Genomic DNA, 22792 nt, shown 5'->3' with positions numbered 1-22792 from the left:
TGGAGGAGCAGCAAAAGGCCATTCAAGCCTATACAATTGAGCACGATATAGGAGGTGGAATGCACCTGTCTCAAGTGCAGTGGAGAATGATTTCAACGTTGTGCAAGGTTCTGATGCCCTTTGAACTTGCCACACGTGAAGTCAGTTCAGACACTGCCAGCCTGAGTCAGGTCATTCCCCTCATCAGGCTTTTGCAGAAGAAGCTGGAGACATTGAAGGAGGAGCTAACACGGAGCGATTCCGCTAGGCATGTGGGACTTGTGGATGGAGCCCTTAATTCGCTTAACAAGGATTCACGGGTGGTCAATCTGTTGAAATCAGAGCACTACATTTTGGCCACCGTGCTCGATCCTAGATTTAAAACCTACCTTGGATCTCTCTTTCCGGCAGACACAAGTCTGCTGGGGTTGAAAGACCTGCTGGTGAGAAAATTGTCAAGTCAAGCGGAACGCGACCTGTCAACATCTCCTCCTTCACATTCTCCCGCAACTGGGGGTGCAAGGAAAAGGCTCAGAATTCCGAGCCCACCCGCTGGCGGTGATGCAGGGCAGTCTGGAGCGACTGCTGATGCTGACATCTGGTCCGGACTGAAGGACCTGACAACGATTACGGACATGTCGTCTACTGTCACTGCATATGATTCTCTCAACATTGAAAGAATGGTGGAGGATTATATGAGTGACCGCATCCAAGTAGGCACGTCACACAGTCCGTACTTATACTGGCAGGAAAAAGAGGCAATTTGGAGGCCCTTGCACAAACTGGCTTTATTCTACCTAAGTTGCCATCCCACAAGTGTGTACTCCGAAAGAGTGTTTAGTGCCGCCGCTCACCTTGTCAGCAATCGGCGTACGAGGTTACATCCAGAAAATGTGGAGAAGATGATGTTCATTAAAATGAATTATAATCAATTCCTCCGTGGAGACATTGACCAGCAGCAATTGCCTCCACAAAGTACACAGGGAGCTGAGATGGTGGATTCCAGTGGGGACGAATTGATAATCTGTGAGGAGGGGGATGTACACGGTGATATATCGGAGGATGATGATGAGGTGGACATCTTGCCTCTGTAGAGCCAGTTTGTGCAAGGAGAGATTAATTGCTTCTTTTTTGGGGGGGGTCCAAACCAACCCGTCATATCAGTCCCAGTCGTGTGGCAGACCCTGTCACTGAAATGATGGGTTGGTTAAAGTGTGCATGTCCTGTTTATACAACATAAGGGTGGGTGGGAGGGCCCAAGGACAATTCCATCTTGCACCTCTTTTTTCTTTTATTTTTCTTTGCGTCATGTGCTGTTTGGGGAGGGTTTTTTGGAAGGGCCATCCTGCGTGACACTGCAGTGCCACTCCTAGATGGGCCCGGTGTTTGTGTCGGCCACTAGGGTCGCTTATCTTACTCACACAGTCAGCTACCTCATTGCGCCTCTTTTTTTCTTTGCGTCATGTGCTGTTTGGGGAGGGTTTTTTGGAAGGGACATCCTGCGTGACACTGCAGTGCCACTCCTAGATGGGCCCGGTGTTTGTGTCGGCCACTAGGGTCGCTTATCTTACTCACACAGTCAGCTACCTCATTGCGCCTCTTTTTTTCTTTGCATCATGTGCTGTTTGGGGAGGGTTTTTTGGAAGGGACATCCTGCGTGACACTGCAGTGCCACTCCTAGATGGGCCCGGTGTTTGTGTCGGCCACTAGGGTCGCTTATCTTACTCACACAGTCAGCTACCTCATTGCGCCTCTTTTTTTCTTTGCGTCATGTGCTGTTTGGGGAGGGTTTTTTGGAAGGGACATCCTGCGTGACACTGCAGTTCCACTCCTAGATGGGCCCGGTGTTTGTGTCGGCCACTAGGGTCGCTTATCTTACTCACACAGTCAGCTACCTCATTGCGCCTCTTTTTTTCTTTGCGTCATGTGCTGTTTGGGGAGGGTTTTTTGGAAGGGACATCCTGCGTGACACTGCAGTGCCACTCCTAGATGGGCCCGGTGTTTGTGTCGGCCACTAGGGTCGCTTATCTTACTCACACAGTCAGCTACCTCATTGCGCCTCTTTTTTTCTTTGCGTCATGTGCTGTTTGGGGAGGGTTTTTTGGAAGGGCCATCCTGCGTGACACTGCAGTGCCACTCCTAGATGGGCCCGGTGTTTGGGTCGGCCACTAGGGTCGCTTATCTTACTCACACAGTCAGCTACCTCATTGCGCCTCTTTTTTTCTTTGCGTCATGTGCTGTTTGGGGAGGGTTTTTTGGAAGGGACATCCTGCGTGACACTGCAGTGCCACTCCTAGATGGGCCCGGTGTTTGTGTCGGCCACTAGGGTCGCTTATCTTACTCACACAGCGACCTCGGTGCAAATTTTAGGACTAAAAATAATATTGTGAGGTGTGAGGTATTCAGAATAGACTGAAAATGAGTGTAAATTATGGTTTTTGAGGTTAATAATACTTTGGGATCAAAATGACCCCCAAATTCTATGATTTAAGCTGTTTTTTAGGGTTTTTTGAAAAAAACACCCGAATCCAAAACACACCCGAATCCGACAAAAAAAATTCGGTGAGGTTTTGCCAAAACGCGGTCGAACCCAAAACACAGCCGCGGAACCGAACCCAAAACCAAAACACAAAACCCGAAAAATTTCCGGCGCTCATCTCTAGTTTACAGTGCAGGGTACTTTACTAAATATTGAATAACTCCTGGGCCTGGCATTAACCCTGGAGGGATGCCCGTGTGGTAAATACCGCAATAAGTGCATGTCTGGGGCAGATACTGATGGTAATGGCTAAAATATTCTTTGTAGTGCCCTGCATTAAAGGTGTGTGATATACAATTAATTATTAATAAATTTAAAAAAACCGGAAATGTACGATCACAAGAGACACATTTTGCAAAGCTGACAACATAGATACTGTAATACGTACACATCAGATATTCTCATACCTCCCAACATGACCCTCTCCAGGAGGGACAGAATGCTCTGCTCCTGGACTTCCCTCTTAATTTGTGATTGCCATCACCTGTGCTGAAACACCTTTCTGATCTATTTACCTGTTCAAAACAGCTGTTGGCAATCATAAATTAAGAGAAAAGTCCAGAAGCAGAGCATTGGGTCCCTCCTGGAGAGGGTCATGTTGGGAGGTATGTATTCTTGTTCTGTGTGGTTCAGGGTGTTTTGAACAGTGCTATTTTTCAGCAGGAATTGTCATTATATATGACATAATCAGGAACTGGGTTCCTGTACCTGTCCTGGGCCAAAATGTATTTTACATAAGATAAGGTTTATTTTAAGTCCATTTTGAGTGCCTTCTTTTCTAAAAACTATCCATCAACCTATATTTTTTTTTAATAGCTCCATCCCCAGACCCATAGTGCCTGAACCTATTTTTCCAGAAAAATAGTAAATAAATATAGTGTGAATCCGGTATTTTGTATGAATTTAGTGTGGATCCAGAATTTGTCAGAATTTTATAGTTTTCGTTTCTATTTAAAGTTTTACCTGGAACAAGAGCAGGATAATTATATAAAAAGGCAGTTACAGGTCAAACAGTGACAGAGCCAAAACACAATACGGTAGTGAATCTGACTTTCTGTGTGATGTTAATGTGTTTCTGGCATTTAGCGTGATCTAGGAGAGTTTATGTGAATATGGGGGGTCATTCCGAGTTGTTCGCTTGTTATATTTTTCTCGCAACGGAGCGATTAGTTGCTAATGCGCATGCGCAATGTCCGCAGTGCGACTGCGCCAAGTAAATTTGCTATGCAGTTAGGTATTTTACTCACGGCATTACGAGGTTTTTTCTTCGTTCTGGTGATCGTAATGTGATTGACAGGAAGTGGGTGTTTCTGGGCAGAAACTGGCCGTTTTATGGGAGTGTGTGAAAAAACGCTACCGTTCTGGGAAAAACGCGGGAGTGGCTGGAGGAGTGTCTGGGCGAACGCTGGGTGTGTTTGTGACGTCAAACCAGGAACGACAAGCACTGAACTGATCGCAGATGCCGAGTAAGTCTGGAGCTACTCAGAAACTGCTAAGAAGTGTCTATTCGCAATTCTGCTAATCTTTCGTTCGCAATTTTACTATGCTAAGATTCACTCCCAGTAGGCGGCGGCTTAGCATGTGCAAAGCTGCTAAAAGCAGCTTGCGAGCGAACAACTCGGAATGAGGGCCATAGTGTGGATTGTGGAGATTTTGTCTGAATATAGAGTGGACACAGCTTTTACCCTCTACATCAATAGTGCAATATTATCCTGAGTATGGAGGAGCCCCAAATAACTAGAGAACCAACAAACCTGCATGCACGTGGTTAGAATGTATGTAATTATTATTGCCTGAGATAAGTGAGATTACAGAGGGCAAAGGGACGCCACTACTGCTACTGTCGCTGATTAAACCATCCATGAAAAGTGCTGATAATAAAGTTTTCTTAATTTAAACCCAAGGCTCCAACTTCTTCTTTTATTTTTTGCATAAAATAATTCTAAGAAGCCTAAATTATACAGCAACACCAATGTCTAGAGCAAGGTTATTACTATAACGGAACCACTGTTTATGTATTCCATACAAACGTAAGGGGGTTTTGCTCAAAATATAAGTAATGACTTAACAATGAGTATACAGCGGGGACCAAAAAAACACAAGCAGCAACATCATTACACTTCCACTTGGTGGCGCAGTGACCTTGCTGCCTAAACACTAAAGAGGCTGCCATGTCAGGTAGGAAACATGCTCTATCGGAATACGTTCTATATGCCGGCAATCACATGACCAACGTGGCATCCCAACACTGAAGATGCCAACCTCGGAGGGAGTAAGTATTTCTACCCTCCTCCCTGTCCCCCACCCTAACCCTAGCCCTTGGGGGTGACGGCTGGGGCTAACCCTCCCTAGTGTCTAACCCCTCCCTAACCTGTTGGTGAACCAGCGCCAGTCTCCTGAGTGGTGTAGGGATGTCGGTGGCGGCGGTTACATGACTGCAGGCATCCAACTCTATCCACACAGTCTACAATGCATACAGAGATAGTGAACATAGGGCCAGCTTTGGGCTTTACTTTGCAAAGGGCCCAGCAGCATCATCCTCCATGATTTGCAGCTGCTATTATAGTATTGCTGGTTTCATTGTACTTTATGTAACACTTTTTAGCACTTAAACTGCATTTTACTAATGTAACACTGTTTAATGCTTTCATTGCTATTTCTCACCTACTGTATGTAACACTTTTAGCACTTAAGCTACTAATTCTTATTAACGTAACACTTTTTAACACTTTAATTGCTATTTCTCACCTATGTAACACTCTTAGCACTTAAGCTACTAGGGTGTGCAGTCCATCCCCCATGGTTTAATTGTACCTAATGTTGGAAATGTGTGTACAGTTGATGGTTTTGACAGGTAATGTACACACCAGCAGAGAATGTGATTGACCAAAGATAAGTCCAGTTCAGCTTAACCAGGCAGTGTGGTGTATTGAGCAAGTGATAGTACAGCCACTGTTACACTGGCTGATGGGTATTAAGCAGGTCTCTGGAGCTAAGGGAAACATCTGTCTTTAACTATGGGGGTCATTCCGAGTTGATCGCTCGCTAGCTACTTTTTGCAGCCGTGCAAACGCATAGTCGCCGCCCACTGGGGAGCGTATTTTTGCTGTGCAAGTGTGCGATCGCATGTGCAGCCGAGCGGTACAAAAATAGTTTGTGCAGTTTCTGAGTAGCTCAGAACTTACTCAGCCCTTGCGATCACTTCAGCCTGTCCGGTCCCGGGAATTGACGTCAGACACCCGCCCTGCAAACGCTTGGACACGCCTGCGTTTTTCCAAACACTCCCAGAAAACGGTCAGTTGACACCCACAAATGCCCTCTTCCTGTCAATCTCCATGCGATCGGCTGTGCGAATGGATTTTTCGTTAAATCCATTGCACAGCGACGATCCGCTTTGTACCCGTACGTCGCACCTGTGCATTGCGGTGCATACGCATGCGTAGTAGTAACCTGATCGCTGCGCTGCAAAAAACTTCAGCGTGCGATCAGGTCGGAATGATCCCCTATGTCACTAATACACAGTAACAAAATGGCACCCCTCATGTACAGTAGTAGTGGCTGCCACCTTGGTAAGGGAATGAAGCTACATCCCTGAAGGAGCCATATTGGAGACTGCACAGGAGCGCTGTTCTATTCTTACACATAAAAGAGGTAACCTGTGTGTAAATGGAGACATGGTTATTTGTATAGTTTGCTATTTAGTAGCAAATACTATATATTATTTTTATAATTTACATACTGTATTTCCTCATTTTTCCTAATATTTCCTAATTTTGTAGAGGAAGTATAGGGAGAGAACAGTCTAACTTTTTTTTATACAGGACACTTCCTAATAACAGCATCAGTTTCTTACAGAACCAAACCACCCACACTACAGATCCTTGTTGTGGACACTGCATTACACCCTCTGTCCTTGCTGTTGGCAACTGGCTGGGGCTGTCTGCTGCTTTGGACCTCCCAACACATTTATTTCCACACATTTCTAAAGTAAGATTTAAAAAAAAAATGTCTGTAATTAGCCAAACCACCAAATACAAAAGCCACACCCTTTCCGGTAGCATTGATTTATGCACTGACCCCTGAACTTGCATACAGTAGGTCATCGTGGAGTGAATTTGCCAACATCCTTCAATATCATCTTACTGTAGATTTAATTTGCATCTAAGCGTATGTTAGCTCAAATAGTAATAAAAATAACATTAATTGCGCCATCTATATGCATACCTCCCAACATTGGCCCTCATTCCGAGTTGATCGCTCGCTAGCTGCTTTTAGCAGCAGTGCACACGCTAGGTCGCCGCCCTCTGGGAGTGTATCTCAGCTTAGCAGAAGTGTGAACGAAAGGTTAGCAGAACTGCTCGAAAATCTTTTCATGCAGTTTCTGAGCAGCTCCAAACCTACTCCTACCTTGCGATCACCTCAGTCAGTTTAGTTCCTGCTTTGACGTCACAAACACGTCCTGCGTTCGGCCAGCCACTCCCCCGTTTCCCTAGGCACGCCTGCGTTTTTACCTGACACGCCTGCGTTTTTTAGCACACTCCCTGAAAATGGCCAGTTACCACCCAGAAACACCCACTTCCTGTCAATCACTAACAGATCAACACAGCGACAGAAAAGCGTCGCTCGACCTTGTGTAAAACTGCAGTTTTGTGTGAAAGTACTTCGCGCGTGCATACTGTGGCGCATACGCATGCGCAGAAATGCCGCTTTTTGAACTAATCGCCGTGCTGCGACCGCAAGCAGCTAGCGATCAACTCGGAATGAGGGCCATTATTGGGCAGCTCATCGGGACCCTTGGCGAGCTGAAAGCACAGCCGTAAAGGGGACAAAGCCTTGGGGAACAGAGGCAGAGATGCTGGGCATGCCCCCAGGCTCTCCCTGCACGTGAAGAGGCGCTGTGCGCATGCAATACACAAACACAGAACAAACATTCAGTATGGGCTCATTTCAATTAGGGGCAAGTTGCAGTTGCATCAGCATTTAGACACTAGCAACAGCAGGAGAACTTAAACCCCCCCCTCCCCCCTCATTGCCTGATCTCGCACTAGAGTCGCTGACTTTATTCATGCAGCCCTATGGGGCTGCGAACAAAAATCCACCAGTCTGGAGTTATCGTGTAGTATATAGCCGCACACACTCATGTCTACAAATAACTTGTGGGCAATTGAATTGAGCCCACAGATGCACTGATTCTGAGTTGGGAGCAAAGTTAATAACAGCAAGTAACTGTGTGCCTGGGTAATACCATGCTGCAGGTGGGGCAGATGTAACACGAGCAAAGAGATTTAGATGTGAGAGATGCGAGTCCAAACTCCAATTTAATTTGCAGTGTAAATAAATCTGTCCAGCATGTGTGTCCATCATATGTGAATTTACCCCACATACAGGGGTGTAACCAGAACTTTGTGGGCCCCATAGCAACATTCTGAAGGGGTCCCTGTCCCATTGCTTCTAGAGATACACCTCTCTGCAGCAGTTGTTCATTGTATGCCCCATAATAGTGCCCTAGTTCATTTTCTGAACCATACCATAGTGCCCTAGTTAATGTTATGCCCCACAGTAGTGCCCTAGTATATTTTATGAACCATAATAGTGGCCTGTCACTACACTATTAGTACACGTCACATAGTTTGGCTGCCAGTACACATTATGCCATAAAGTGACCCCCAATTCACATTGTGATATACAGTGTCCCAAGTTCATATTATGCCACACTGTAGTGCCTCCACTTCATATGGTGCCACATTACAGTGCCTCGATTCATATTATCTAACATAATGCCCTCCAGTTAAATTTATACTGCATAACAATGAGCAGGTCCGGGGGCATAACTAGATATATTGTAGGTCCCACAGCAAAGGTAAACAGACCAAGGAAGATGTGACACCCAGATCCCAGACCTCACTCTCTTTGACAGAGATTCATACAGTATGCCTTTGGGCTATATCCCCTCTCCCCTGCCTGTTGCCAAGCACGAAGTATGTAAAAATGGTGTATGTTTAATGTCCAGCACGGAAATAGTTAAAAATCCCAAGGGTGGGGGCTGATGAAGCTGAGGACTATATCTGTGCCTCTCACTGGGACAGAGTGTGCATCTCTTGGGGACTCAACAATATGTTGGAGATGACCTGAGTTATTCTGTGAAACTCCCCCACAACAGAACCACCCAAATTTGTTTGAGTAAGTGAGTTAGGTTTTCTGAATTTTTTATTTCTATTCATTTGTTGACATTGCTGTATTCTGTGTGTTTTTTAAAATATTCTTAATACTCTTTGTAACATCTTTTTGTAACTAAAGCTCTGAAGTATTTGTGGAATTAAATATCTAATTTTAGTTCTGATCCTGTGATTCTTATGAACTAAGGCCTCGTGTGGCCCACATCTACCTACTTTTCTAAGTATTGCAGTGTGTGTGACAGGTAGAAGCAAAGGCTACCTTGCGTTTAGATGCTAATTTCCTCTTGCTGGTGGCAGCTAAGGCGTTTGATTAATCCCGTGTGTCAAAAGTGACCCCCACGTTGCATGTGGCAATTCTCAGATTGGCGTATTTGTCGAATTGGCCGGCAGCGTTGTGACAATGACTAACAAAGCTTTTTTTCCTGGAAGCTATAGCAGAAGAGAGTAAGCCAAAGTAGAAGCATCTTATAAACTGTTAGCTCACATGGGGTCTAAATCAGACCTGATCGCTGCTGTGCATTTTCGCACAGCAGGCGATCTGGTCTGAACTGTGCATGCTAGAGATGCTATTGGCATTTCAGCTCAGCGATCACCACTGCCTGATTGACCGGCAGAGGCGTTCGCTGGGCAGGAGGGGACGGGCCAGCAGCGTTTGGTTGCCGTTTTGGGGGCGTGGTCCGGGCAACACAGGCATGCCTGGACCACACGGGGAGTGGGCCGCAGCGGCTGCGTGACATTGCACGCAGCTGCTGCAACCCGGGATGTGACAAATAGCTCCCTGCCAGTGCGCAGGAGCTGTGCAGGTAGGGAGCTTCTTGTCAAGTACAAAAGCATTGCCGCTGTGCGATGCTTTTGTACTTGTGTGTGTGGGGGTGGTGGCCTGACATACGAGCGGACTAGCCCCGTACTGTGCATCCCCCCACATGTCAGAGTTAATGATCATAGATGTGCTAAATTAAGCACATCTACGATCAACTCTGAATTACCCCCTTGGTTCCTATGCATTTGTGTAGGGCTGGCTCAGAAACTTCCACCTCAGAGAGGTAGATTTACTAAAGATTCTAAAACAAACAAGTGTAGGTGTTGCCCATAGTAACGATCATATTCTGTCTAATATTTCTTAGAATGCAATAGAGAAATGACATGTAGAATCTGATTGGTTGCTATGGGCCAGGGGACTGCTTGTCCATTTTAGCAGTTTAATCTACCCCAGAATGTCCATTCCTAAGTGCTGCACGCCTGAGCTGCAGATAGAGGAGGAAGATGCCACTCTTAGCGTTCCTGCTGGTTGTACCATCTCCATGTTAATGACAGACTGGGACTGTGGATATAAGTAGCTGTACATGGTGGTCTGTCTCTTCTCTACACTAAACTAGTCAATCAATAAACGCTTTACACCAAAGGTTAATGTTCACTAAACTCTTCCTTTTTTTCCAATGTATTGCAGCTGGAATCACATCGCACTGGATCATATCATTAAATTGCTCCTTTTTAAGTACTAAGTGTAACGAGAGTCATATTTTTGGGCTAGGGAGAGAGACATTTTTAAATCCCCTGCATATTGATCTTTTGTGAACATCAGCTGTTGCTGCAATAACCCTACAGTATATGAAATCTAGGAATGCATTCAGCAGCAATAAGTTACTTTAACTCCTTTTTCTAGTTTATTTGTTATCCAATAGAGCAATGTGACAACATTTCCTCTTCGTATGCATGATTTGCAAGATTCCGCAACCTCACACACTATTACAGTATAGTGCAGATTATCCAGACAGTAAATCTTATTCATTTTTTGTTTGCAGCCCATAAAAGTACAAGCAAAAATTAGCAAGGTTTCCCCCCCCGTAATTACCTGCCATGTGTGCAGCTGCATAAAACCAGAGGCTTTTACGGAATGTCACGTTTAATTGAATTCTGCAGACTACAATATTATATGTCTACAATATTCATTTAAGATATCTTGGTTTGTATGACTTTTTTGTTACATGTTGCTAAGGAAAATGCTGTGAACATAAAGAGGTCAATTCAATTAAGAGGGAGTGGTGCGAAGTAGCGTTGCAGCATATGAATTCGTCCTGATCTTGCCCAGAGCTCACAGATTTTAGTGTGCCTATTGTGTTGCAAACAAAAATCTGTGAGTTCTCAGTTAGCGTAAGTGTAGCATATGACTGTGCTTGTGGGGCAAGCCAACTCGCAGCTAATTGAATTGACCCCAAATAATTATTTATTCAAGTCCTTTATTTAGCAAGGATATGACGTAAATATAGAAACATAGAATTTGACAGCATATAGTCTGCCCCTTTTTTTTAACCTTTTTGTAAACCCTATTTGATCCTTTTTTCTTTGTAATGATATTCATATGCCTAACCCAAACATGTTTAAATTGCTCTACTGACTCAGCGCCAACCATCTCTGATGGGAGGCTATTCCACCTATCCACTACCCTTCCTGTTAAGAATTTTTCCTCACATTTCTCCTGAAACTACCTCCCTCCAGTCTCAGCACATGTCCTCCTGTTCTAGTACTTCTCTTCCTCTGAAGAATGTTTATCTCGTGGAATTGTTAAAACCCTTGATATATTTGAAAGTTTCTATCATGTCCCCCCTTTCCCTTCTCTACTCCAAACTATATATGTTAAGAACTTTTAGTCTTTCCAGGTAAGTTATGTGATGTAGGCCATGCACCATTTTAGTTGCCCTTCTTTGTACAGTCTCTAACGTATTTATATCCTTATGGAGATATGGTCTCCAGAACTGAACACAGTAATCCAGATTCGTTTTTCCTGCTACCGATTCCTTCCAATAAGCATCCAACTTGCCTTCCTCATTGCTTTGTTACATTTCTTATCTGCCTTTAAGTCACCTGAAATATTGACACCTAGATCTCTTTCCTCCTCAGTAGTTTCCATTATAGTGCCCTTAATACTATATTTACTAAATTTAATTTAGCCTTTGGGTTTTTGAGACCTAAGTACATAATTTTGCATTTTTAGCATTAAATTGTAGTTAAAACTTTCTTGACCATTCCTCAAGTCTACCTAGATCCTCAATCATTTGTTTTGCCCCTCCCGGTATGTCTACCCTGTTTGTGACACCAGTTGATATATATTACCTGGTGTCACTGATATGAAAACTGTGTTTTTCTTACATAAAACAATCTCACACTTGTAGAGCGTACTAGTGCCATGTTCCTGCAAGACATTAACTCAACATGGAAACATGTAACTGCCTAGCAGCAATTCCTCACTAGGCTCTGTATACAGATAATACCAGCTATGCACCCTGTTGTGGATCAATAACCCTTACGGTCCAGGCATATTAACTTACTTTTCTCCATGAACTTATTATTCTCTATTATTCTAACCTTGACTACTATGAAGCTTATATATTATTTTCATAACAGACCTCAAGCTTTATGCGCCAAGTGTCTTAAAGTATACAAGTAAAATACACCATTGCGAATGAATCACAATGTACTACTGCTCCCTCACCCAACTTCTACACAGACGGCATTACTACATATGCAGCTTATAGTGGCACTAACTCTTTACTTTCCCTTCCTGGCCTGCTTTTGTAACCTTCTCCAGGGTCACCTTATTACTAATGGTAGTTGATCTACAAAGGGGTAGTTCCGCAACAGGTTGTTTGTACAGATATTGACCAACGGCAGGTCTTTATCTGTGACCGACTTAGGAGTAATTATATGCACTATGAGTGCTGATCACTTGTCGGTGGTGCTCCCAGAGTCAATAAGTTGAAGTAATAGGAAAAGAGGGGAGAGAGACTCTTTGTTGGGGCACTCTTAGTCCAAAATGTTAGACACTAAAACATAACTTTTAATAGATAGAATAAAAATCTAGTGACTCAATAATAAAAATTAAATCTTGTGAACAAATATATTCATGCATATTATTCATGCATATCGCTCAATGCTTCTAATATAGGAATAAATATAAGAAATGCCTGGGTGAAAATTATTTATAGTTAATATTTTAATTGGGACAGAACTGTCTATAATTTGAGACAGGGTATAGTTATGGTCCCTCAGGATTATTACCTATGTTCAGTTTCTCAATGTTGTACAATTTCTTAAAGAAAAAAGATTCAAGACAGTATGATCTTTAAATGTTGCCTTAGAAGGTCCTTAGACACCAGCTGCGCAAGATCTGGGCAGTGGTGTTGCTGGGAAGGCTTGTTACTCGATTAGACAGTGTATTATTCGACTCTATGCAATCAATAGAAGTCTGAAAACACGATGTGAGGATAAAGGCATTTACATACACATTAAATAGTGAGCAGTGTATTATTAGACTCTATGTAATCAGTTAAGGTCTGAAAACACAATGTAAAGATAAATGCATTTACATACTCGGTGGTAATACAATATTGTGATTAATAAAGGTATGCAAAAGACAGTATTATGGGTTTTGCATGGAAATATGTTGGAAACCAAAGGATTTATTTGTATACGGTATATTTAGTAATAATACAGTGAGATACTCACACTTAAATCAACAGAAAAATAAAGTAATTGAAGAAAGAAAAAAAAAAAAAAAAAAAAAAAAAGGAGGGGTATGTCTTACTTCTGCTGTTCAGCTGGGTTGTTTACTGCACCTGGTGTTCGCTGTTGGTCCCCCACACAGTTACTGACCAGGCCTACCACAGATTTGCTTCCAAGATCGGACGAGATCAGGCGTATCCTGTGGAGTATGGCCGTAATCTGCTGAATGAGAGAGTATGACTGCCAAAGTGCTTCTGCTGTCCAAATTAATGGATGAGAGAGCATGAAAGAGATATATTTTATATACAGTGGGCTCTAAACTGATGCCAGATTTGGTAGTGTGCCCAGATGGAGTTCTACATAGAGGTAAATATATCAGAAAAAACGGAGCTTAGTGCTCTCCACTAGTTAAAGGTATATTTCTTATTTACAGGAGAGAGAGAGAAAGAAAAGGATCCCTAAAGGATACTAACAAACTGTGGTCATTTGGTTCTTGTACCAATATTGCATATAAATACTTCCAATCGATAACCATAAATGCCTTAGTATCAGAGAGTGCCCTGACATTCCAACAGTTAAGGAGTATATAAACTGTCAAGGATATTGACAAAAGTGCAAAAGCTTGATTCTTGTGCAAATATTGCATATGGTCACATTGCAATATGATATGAGAAAAAAAAAATGCTATGGGCACTTTAATTCTTGTGCAGATTTTGCATGTAATCACACTGCATAAATGTAATATAAATGTCAGAGGGTATTCTAAATTCAGAGGTATTGATGAACTGCAGACATTTGATTGCTATGCAGATATTGCATGTGGTCACACTGCTATATGATATGAGTAACACAGATGCTCAAAAAATCAGATTTTTTAGTAAGCTACAAATACTTGCATGTAGTCACAATTCATAGATTGTAGCAAATTGCTATATCACTATGAGCAAGAATTAATAAGAATTATATTTGATATAGAAATAGTACATGATAAATTTTGGTGACCCTAAAAAGGGTCCTTACTGAACCGGTAGATCCCTTAGTGCGGGGGTGGGTTGCGCAGTCCCACAAAGTCCCATTAACCAAACGGCCCGTTTCACCTATCCATAGGCTTGCTCACATTGTGTTTTCAGACCTTAAACTGATTACATAGAGTCTAATAATACACTGCTCACTATTTAATGTGTATGTAAATGCCTTTATCCTCACATCGTGTTTTCAGACTTCTATTGATTGCATAGAGTCGAATAATACACTGTCTAATCGAGTAACAAGCCTTCCCAGCAACACCACTGCCCAGATCTTGCGCAGCTGGTGTCTAAGGACCTTCTAAGGCAACATTTAAAGATCATACTGTCTTGAATCTTTTTTCTTTAAGAAATTGTACAACATTGAGAAACTGAACATAGGTAATAATCCTGAGGGACCATAACTATACCCTGTCTCAAATTATAGACAGTTCTGTCCCAATTAAAATATTAACTATAAATAATTTTCACCCAGGCATTTCTTATATTTATTCCTATATTAGAAGCATTGAGCGATATGCATGAATAATATGCATGAATATATTTGTTCACAAGATTTAATTTTTATTATTGAGTCACTAGATTTTTATTCTATCTATTAAAAGTTATGTTTTAGTGTCTAACATTTTGGACTAAGAGTGCCCCAACAAAGAGTCTCTCTCCCCTCTTTTCCTATTACTAATGGTAGTTGATAACCTCCTACCAGCAAAATGAAAAACAGAATGTCTACATTCTATCTGTTCTAAAACTGCTTCATTGCACATTATTAAACACTCCAAATACCCACCAACGCCCTGGAAGCTATCTCTATTTTGCCAGCCATCACTTTGGCAGGAGCTATTTGTTGCCCGTTGAATAGGACAGATACACATTATATCTTCCCATCCCAAAACTGTGTGCTCATCAGTCATATTAGTTTAACAGTACATTCCACTTGACCTGGAACTTTGGATACAGCTCACCCTTACTTCACAGGGTCTGCACTGACCAACAGAGGTAGAACTGATCTTCCCTCTCTTTTAAAGTGTCTGTTAGAAGGAACCTATAAAATCACCTGTATCTGAGAGTTGACTACAAATTCAAGTCAAGATGTCCCTATATCACAGTGAGTGCTATTAACACCTAATACTGCTAAATGGACCAACTTTTTTTTTTATTGTTTCTTTGCTTCTTGGTCTCCTAACCACCCTTTGCTTTACCTTACATTCTTCTACATAGTTGGAAACATAGGTTTTCAAAACAGTAAATTCAGGCTAGCATCTGTCTCCTTTATGCTGTTGCATTGTGGGATCTGTAGTTCTGGTGTGTCTATATGTGTCTATTGTTATACTGTGTAACATCTATTGAGCAGCAGAAATACAGGGCAGAGACTGGAAATCACTGTCCAGGAATGATTCGCTGGCTGAGATAACTGAAAATTTGACCAGATTATAAGGAGATCAGCTGGACACAAACCATTAAGAAGGAGCTCTGTATGAGAACACATGTGAATCAGAGTGAGCCCTCAGGACTTGAGTCATTTTTCTGCTGTTTGCTTGACTGCAGTTATTACCACATGGCGCCCCATGAAAAAGATAAGGCACAAATGTATTTGCATGAAACAGATTATGTCTTTCACTTACTGCATGAGTGACAAGCAATTCACTAGCATTCACATTAACTGTTCATCAGCAATTGTGTCTCTAACGCGCTCATGGCACTTACAGTATAAAGAAGAGGAGGATCATTTTAAAATCCATACAGAATACGGAAATATTACACATACAGTACTATCGTTCTCTGGTTGGTTAACACATAGGCTTCCAGCAACACTAATGTGCGCACTCTTTAAATGTCTATTTAAATTTCCAATATAGGGGTAAATTTACTAAGATGGGAGTTCTATTTAAGATGGGATATTGCCCATAGCAACCAATTAGATTCCAGGTATTATCTTCTAGAAGGTGCTAGATAAGTGAGAAGTAAAATCTGATTGGTTGCTATGGGCAACATCCTATCTCAAATAGAACCCCCATCTTAGTAAATTTACCCAATGATATAATAGTGCCCTGCCTCCCATATTCCATGCATCTAGTCGCTCCATGATTACATAATAATGCACAAACGCTTGTGCTATAATACTGACCTAAAATACCCAGTACATGAAAGGGTAATTATACAGACAAGATGTTTTTTGAAAGTTTTATTTTAGAATTCATTAGCGACATGTACTTTATGTATTGTGTCTCATGTAGACCATAAAGGTGTTAAAAGAAGTTCTGTAATTTAAGATAAAATGTTTGGACCCTTTATAATTATAAAATCTCTTTTGTGTGGCTTATAGTGACTTTATAAATTACAGCAGATGGTGCATTATCCCATATATTATAAGCTGGATGTGTCTGAGTGTTCTACCCAGTACAATGCTGCAGGCCCCCGTTTTATAGGTGGCTGGATTCCCGTCAGGTGTAAATATTGAAGGACCTCTGAACTTATTTTCTGTTTATACACTGCCAATTTACAAAGAGAGGCATCAGCCTCCATCAACATTTCACAAAACATCTTATGTTCAAAAAAGTCAGTTGAGAACTGTCACACATTTCCAGCACCGCTCATCAGATCAAAGTACGCTTAATGATCAGTTGTAATTTGCTAAATAATATCTCTCATTTTCCCTCTTTATAACTGTAATTTCAGCAGCTGCAGAAAATCACTAATTTCTTCCATTTGTGTGTCTCAATGCAGGGTAATTTACAGGGGAAAAAAGGACCGAAGACCTGTTCTAAAAAAATGCAGAGTGTCTGCATGTCAATGACTAGGTTTTTTTGTTAGATTGTACAAGTGTGTGTGCGTGTGTGTTTTATACACGTTGGCGTTTTGGAGGTGTAGATGTTGTTTCAAGTTCTTCGCAAGACTGAGAGTGCCGGCTGTGTTTGAAGGACAGGCATTAAAAGAGTGTAACCATTGGTAATTAGTGATTGTTTGTCTCCTGCCTAAATCCAATCGTTTTTGTGCTTTTCTCTCTATTTGAAAATCCATATGAGCATTGGTAATATATGCAATGGTTTGGCGTAACCAGCTATATCGTGATCAGGAATACTGAGCAAGGCACAGCAGTAGCGGTTGGTTATAGGACATGGTGGAATGATTTGTAGGTTAAAAAGACCCAAACAGAAGTATGTGCTATTTAATATTCATTACTGGTAATGTTATAATTCCCAGTGACTACTAGAACACTGTATATGTGTCCTATTAACTCTTGCACAGCCAACGATCTATCATTATGACATACATGGTTATATGTTAGAGACAAACCAGCATAAACAGTTCATAAATATAGTTTATTAGGGGTCATGTGTTCTTTTTAGCCTGTGGAAATGTGCAGCTTTTGCCTCTGAGCTGATAATCACAATTTCACCTTGCTCATTATTACCCGCAATAATTTTAACTTAGACAGATTCCTCAAGTTGGTACATGACTTCTTTGGGTTATTACCCAGCTGTGCGGCTGAGCTGGGAGATAACCACATTCACAGCGTCTTATCTGTAATGATGTAATACATCCCAGCACTGGGTTGAGATGATTGGGGAATAATGGGATTGTAAGAACTGCAGAGATGACAACACAGCAATGCCTCCTGTCGCTTGTAACGTGCAATCCTCTGACACGGACAGGCTAGGGGAATATGAAAATAAACACTAATTCGGCTTGGAATTAATTTAGCAATCTCCGCTGCACCAGCTGTTGGTATCTAGAATTGGGAACCGAAAAGGCACAAACCCCGCAAATTCCTGGATGACACTACCAAACAGTCTGTTCAGTTCGTCGGTTTTGCAATTAAGAGTAATGGCTTAATTAACAAGTTATTTTTAGAGTCAAATATATAATAAAGGCTGGGTGCACGGAGGAACATCCTCCGGCAGTGTCTGCTATCGAAACGCTCTGCCAGCGCGCAAATTGCTGCGATCAGTGAATATCACAAACACACTGCGCTTACCTTCTGCAGGAGCTGGGAACCTGAGTATTTAGCTGCTATGGATTTGATCTCCCCTCCAAAAGCAGAGGCCCAGAGCTTCACCCTAGGAAGACAAGGTATAGAGAGAAACATAATACACCAGCATCATTTAGATGAGAATTATTTTTTCTTTCCCATCGGAAAAGCTTTGTTAGGAAAACTAAAAGCACAGCAAAAACAGGACAGTGGAGCTACAGTACTTGCCAGCCCAAAGCAAATCTACATCTAGCTCCCAAGATCAAGGTAAGGCCTTTCTGTGTCTTGCATGTACTGCAGTTCCCTTTTTTTTTTTTCACTGTAAAACAAAACCTTCTGCTTTACTCCCCTAGAAATTACATTGGTAGCAGAGATCCGGTTCATTCACCACCAATTTAATTCCACAACGGATGCGGAAAAAATGACACTATCAAGAGGACGCCTGCAAAACCGTAAAGCAAGGTCAAAATTATACCGCAGGTAAACTATATTGAGGGGGAAAGGGGGGAAAACCCCATATTCTCCTCCCTGCACGACTGCATTTAATAGGTTATGTTAGAATAGCCCTTGGATAAAAAGATCTGCAGTCTCTTAAACTTGCTTCCTACCAGATAAGTTTACGCGACATCTTCAGCATTAAAAAAAAAAAAAATCCGCAGGGCAGCGGAAAACGACTTGTCACTTACATAGATAAGGGAATCTGCTGTTCCGATCCAATCGCTGGCTTTAGCGTCGTGTTCAGGGCTATCCAGAAGAAAAAGAAAAAGATCCCAACAGCTAGTGGAGTAGTGACAATCCCTTGCATGTTTCCTTGCCTTGTGTCTGTAGAGATTTGTACAGTAAAATGAAAGCACGGGCAGCTTTTCTTGTTCCCCCCTTGTAGAACAGATTTAAAAGAATCAGAGTTGATCATTCATCATCCATCCTAGAACAGTATTCGGGATGATGGTGTAAGTCTATAAGGAGAAAGCTGCGATGATTTGAAAAGTTGTGTCCTTGGTAACAGGAAGCGTGATGTACCAGCACTGCAGCCTCGTGCGCTTACTACTGTACAACTCTGCAGTAAGCAGTGCACTGGAGTTACTTCCCTGACCTACTGCGAGACTGGAGAGCTCTTAGCTGCGAGAAAGCAGACTATTGATTCCAACTGTGTAGCCTGTCCTCTCACAATTACTGCTCACTTTACAAATGGGAAGCTGCCTTCAGGTCTCCTTTCTGTTCCCGGTAACCTCCAGCCTTCATCCCATATTAAGTCTAGTGCTGGTTCACTGGAGCAGGAACGGACATTAATGGGAAAGTGCTGACAAATAGCAAGAAGGGAACTTGTGCAAATGGACCAAGCGGAAAATATATTAAGAACAAGTGCATGAGGACAAGAAGAAAGGGGTAGAAAGAGTTGAAGAGGGAGCAGTTATATGGCAAGCAAATCTTCTCGGAGGAATTGCAGACGAACAGTTGCTGGGGGTGTTGTGCTGACAGCAAGTGAGGTGGGGGGAGCTGACACAAGGGACAATGAACACCCACCGGAGAGTTCCCCCAATTCATTCAGTGCCGTACTGCATAGCAGCTTTTGTTGTGCGAACAGCTACAGTGCAGCCACCCAAACAGCAGCCTGCTGGCAACGTGCAGAGGAAGACGAGGAAGAGAGCCGGACCTTTGCTGATATGTCATGTTGGTATCGCAGGCAGTTTTTCTCTGACACGGACAGTCAACCCAGCCTGGCTCAATGGAGTCATATGTAGCCTGTCCCTGTGCAGAGAGGCATGCTAGCTGTTATTTCACAGCTGCAGCAGCTGCTCGAGATATACAGAATTTAAATGCCTATGAATGAAAGGAAAAGGCAGCCTTGCTAGATCAATGCAGGCTAAGTGACTTGAGCCCATGAATAAATTATTAATTTTGGTTTGAGGAGGAATCCCTTTGGTAGGTTGTGCATCAGATCTCTCCCATAAAAGCAGATCAGCAGCTATGGAGTTTTTTTCCCCCAGTTATTAATCCAAACACTTATTCCTATATCTACCCTGAGTCGCAACTCTGCTTATTGTTGTACGTACATTCCTCTCATTGCATGCATGCCAGGCACCCATTAATCTAACAGCTCGCAAAATGCCATGATTATTTGTAATTAGCATATTATTACAACAAGTTCTGTTTACGCTGCAATGCAAACATTTCCGCATTTGCCGATGTTTATCCATTAACCCCTTTGATGCTGGGACTCCCTTCGAGTGCATTGTCTGTCAAAGTTTTTGAGACCCCCCCTGGTAGTGCAGTGGTCGCGTCTATGCTAAGGAACAATTATAGGAGAAATGCTTCTATACATTATACTCAACACACAATATATTCCCTATTACCACATACTGCCAGCATATGATAGCATTGTGCATCATTGGATAATAAGGACATTTTTTCGGTTGATTACATCAAAACATAAACGTCTAGGGCAATGCTTTCTTAGTTGCAGAACCCACTGCTAATTAGGACATAAGAGTATACATAATTATTATTATCCTTTATTTATATGGCGTCACATGGGATCCGCAGCGCCCAATTACAGAGAAAACAAAAAAGCAAAACATGAAGACAGTGACTTACAGTTCAGTACAATATAGGACAAGTACAGGGTATATAAAACATAGCTGTGTCAGTAAACAGCACTGAAATAAGTATCAGGGCGGCAGAAAACTGAGGGATTTTGTGCCGTCAAAGGGAGTATTGAAAAGAAGATAGGTTAAGTAAGAGACATAAAAGCACATGAGGGAAGAGGGCCCTGCTCGTGAGAGTTTACATTCTAAAGGGGAGGGGCCTTCTAACCCCATACTCACTCTGCCTTAAATCTAGCACTTGTGCACGCTGCAGAGTTTCAATAAGTTTAGCTAAGGAACACACTATTATGCTAATTTTCCAGATTAACTAAGGCTAATGAACACAGGCCCTCATTCCGAGTTGATCGGTCGCAAGGCGAATTTAGCAGAGTTACACACGCTAAGCCTACGCCTACTGGGAGTGTATCTTAGCTTCTTAAAATTGCGACCGATGTATTCGCAATATTGCGATTACAAACTACTTTGCAGTTTCTGAGTAACTTCAACCTTACTCTGCCTGTGCGATCAGTTCAGTGCTTGTCGTTCCTGGTTTGACGTCACAAACACACCCAGCGTTCGCTCAGACACTCCCCCGTTTCTCCAGCCACTCCTGCGTTTTTTCCGGAAACGGTAGCGTTTTCATCCACACGCCCATAAAACGCCGTGTTTCCGCCCAGTAACACCCATTTCCTGTCAATCACATTACGATCGCCGGAGCGATGAAAAAGCCGTGAGTAAAAATACTATCTTCATTGTTAAATTACTTGGCGCAGTCGCAGTGCGAATATTGCGCATGCGTACTAAGCGGATTTTCATTGCGATGCGATGAAAAATACCGAGCGAACGACTCGGAATGAGGGCCACTGTACATATCTTTATTGTAAGGTTATTTGTCCAGGTTCATCTTGACTTCCACTTCATGTCATTTATGCATTGTATTTGTATTTTGTAATATGATCCCCAAATGTACAGCGCTGTATAAAATAACAACGCTATTAATAATGTACAGAGTATTTTATTGCTAATTGCGCCTTAGTGTCCCACAGAAATAATATATTGTTAAAGCACTGTTATGGGGCTAAATGGGTTACATTGCATTGTATACATTATGTGCATGTCAGTCCATACTTGTTATATATCTTTATTTTAAACACAGATTATGTGCTGAATATTTATCAAACTGTGCCTTTAATGTGAATTAAACGTTGTATCGCCAGGTGCACAGATTACCTACAGGCAAAATGTACAGATACGCATGGATGACTTACCATGTATAATGAATTACTCGCTGTCGTGCACACAAACTGCACACAGCATAGGCTCTTTCCTTTATTCTAAATGGAAAAAAAAAAGAAAAGAGTTACTGTTAGGAAATATATTTTTCATACGTTCCATTGCTGGTATGCGTCATGATCCCAATATTCCACCCACCGGAAAGTTGTGTCTGTATTTAGTTGTATAATGTGCTAATTTTAACCTTGTTTTTGCTGCACGCTGGACATTAATGTTCAGCTGTGTGAACACACAATTAATTAGTAGGTAATCTGCAATATTCCATAGATCATAGGGATGTACGCGCTTGTTTGCTAAAATTAGTGAGCCAGAGCTTCCTGAGATAAAATCAATTCAGCAGAGAGGAAATGACTAAAGCGGAAAAGGTTGATGCGCTTTAATATTTGATGACATATGAGGAAAAATGGAATATATGGTTGAATGAGCTCAGTGTCGGACTGGAGCATGAAGGGCCAACCGGGGGGAATGCAGGGGCCCCTGCATAGGGGTGTGGCAGCCACCAGAGGGGGTGTGGCCAGCCACGACAGATGCTTGGCTAGCCATTAGAAAGTACATTGTCTTAGCCCTTGATAAATATATATATATAGTAAATATTAGTGTACATTGGTTGTTTTCTGTTTTAACAATTATTAGTGGTCCTCACGGATTTATTGTGTCCATCCAATCAAAGTGCTCAAACACTGTTCAAAAAGAAAAAATGTTGGTTATTAAATAAAATACTGAAT

General features: G+C 42.1%; 1 protein-coding gene across 6 annotated transcripts in view; it reads right to left on the bottom strand.

Annotated features, from left to right (window-relative positions):
* CACNA2D3 (calcium voltage-gated channel auxiliary subunit alpha2delta 3) overlaps positions 1-22090 on the bottom strand; it is a 2000770-nt gene extending 1978680 nt beyond the window's left edge. For 2 of the 6 annotated variants that reach the window (XR_010186941.1, XM_063940836.1), the window contains exons 1-2: positions 18876-20102; positions 18196-18277 (exon numbers count right to left, since the gene is read on the bottom strand). The gene's annotated coding sequence lies outside the window, so the exon portion shown is untranslated. Of the gene's footprint in view, positions 1-18195; positions 18278-18875; positions 20103-22042 lie in introns of those variants that run through there. The other 4 variants (XM_063940834.1, XM_063940837.1, XM_063940833.1 and 1 more) reach the window with 4 other exon arrangements.
* Positions 22091-22792: the final 702 nt, after the last annotated feature.

Source organism: Pseudophryne corroboree, chromosome 9 (assembly GCF_028390025.1).
Source record: "Pseudophryne corroboree isolate aPseCor3 chromosome 9, aPseCor3.hap2, whole genome shotgun sequence".
Classification (NCBI taxonomy): Eukaryota; Metazoa; Chordata; class Amphibia; order Anura; family Myobatrachidae; genus Pseudophryne; species Pseudophryne corroboree.
This window is presented reverse-complemented; position numbering and strand designations above follow the sequence as displayed.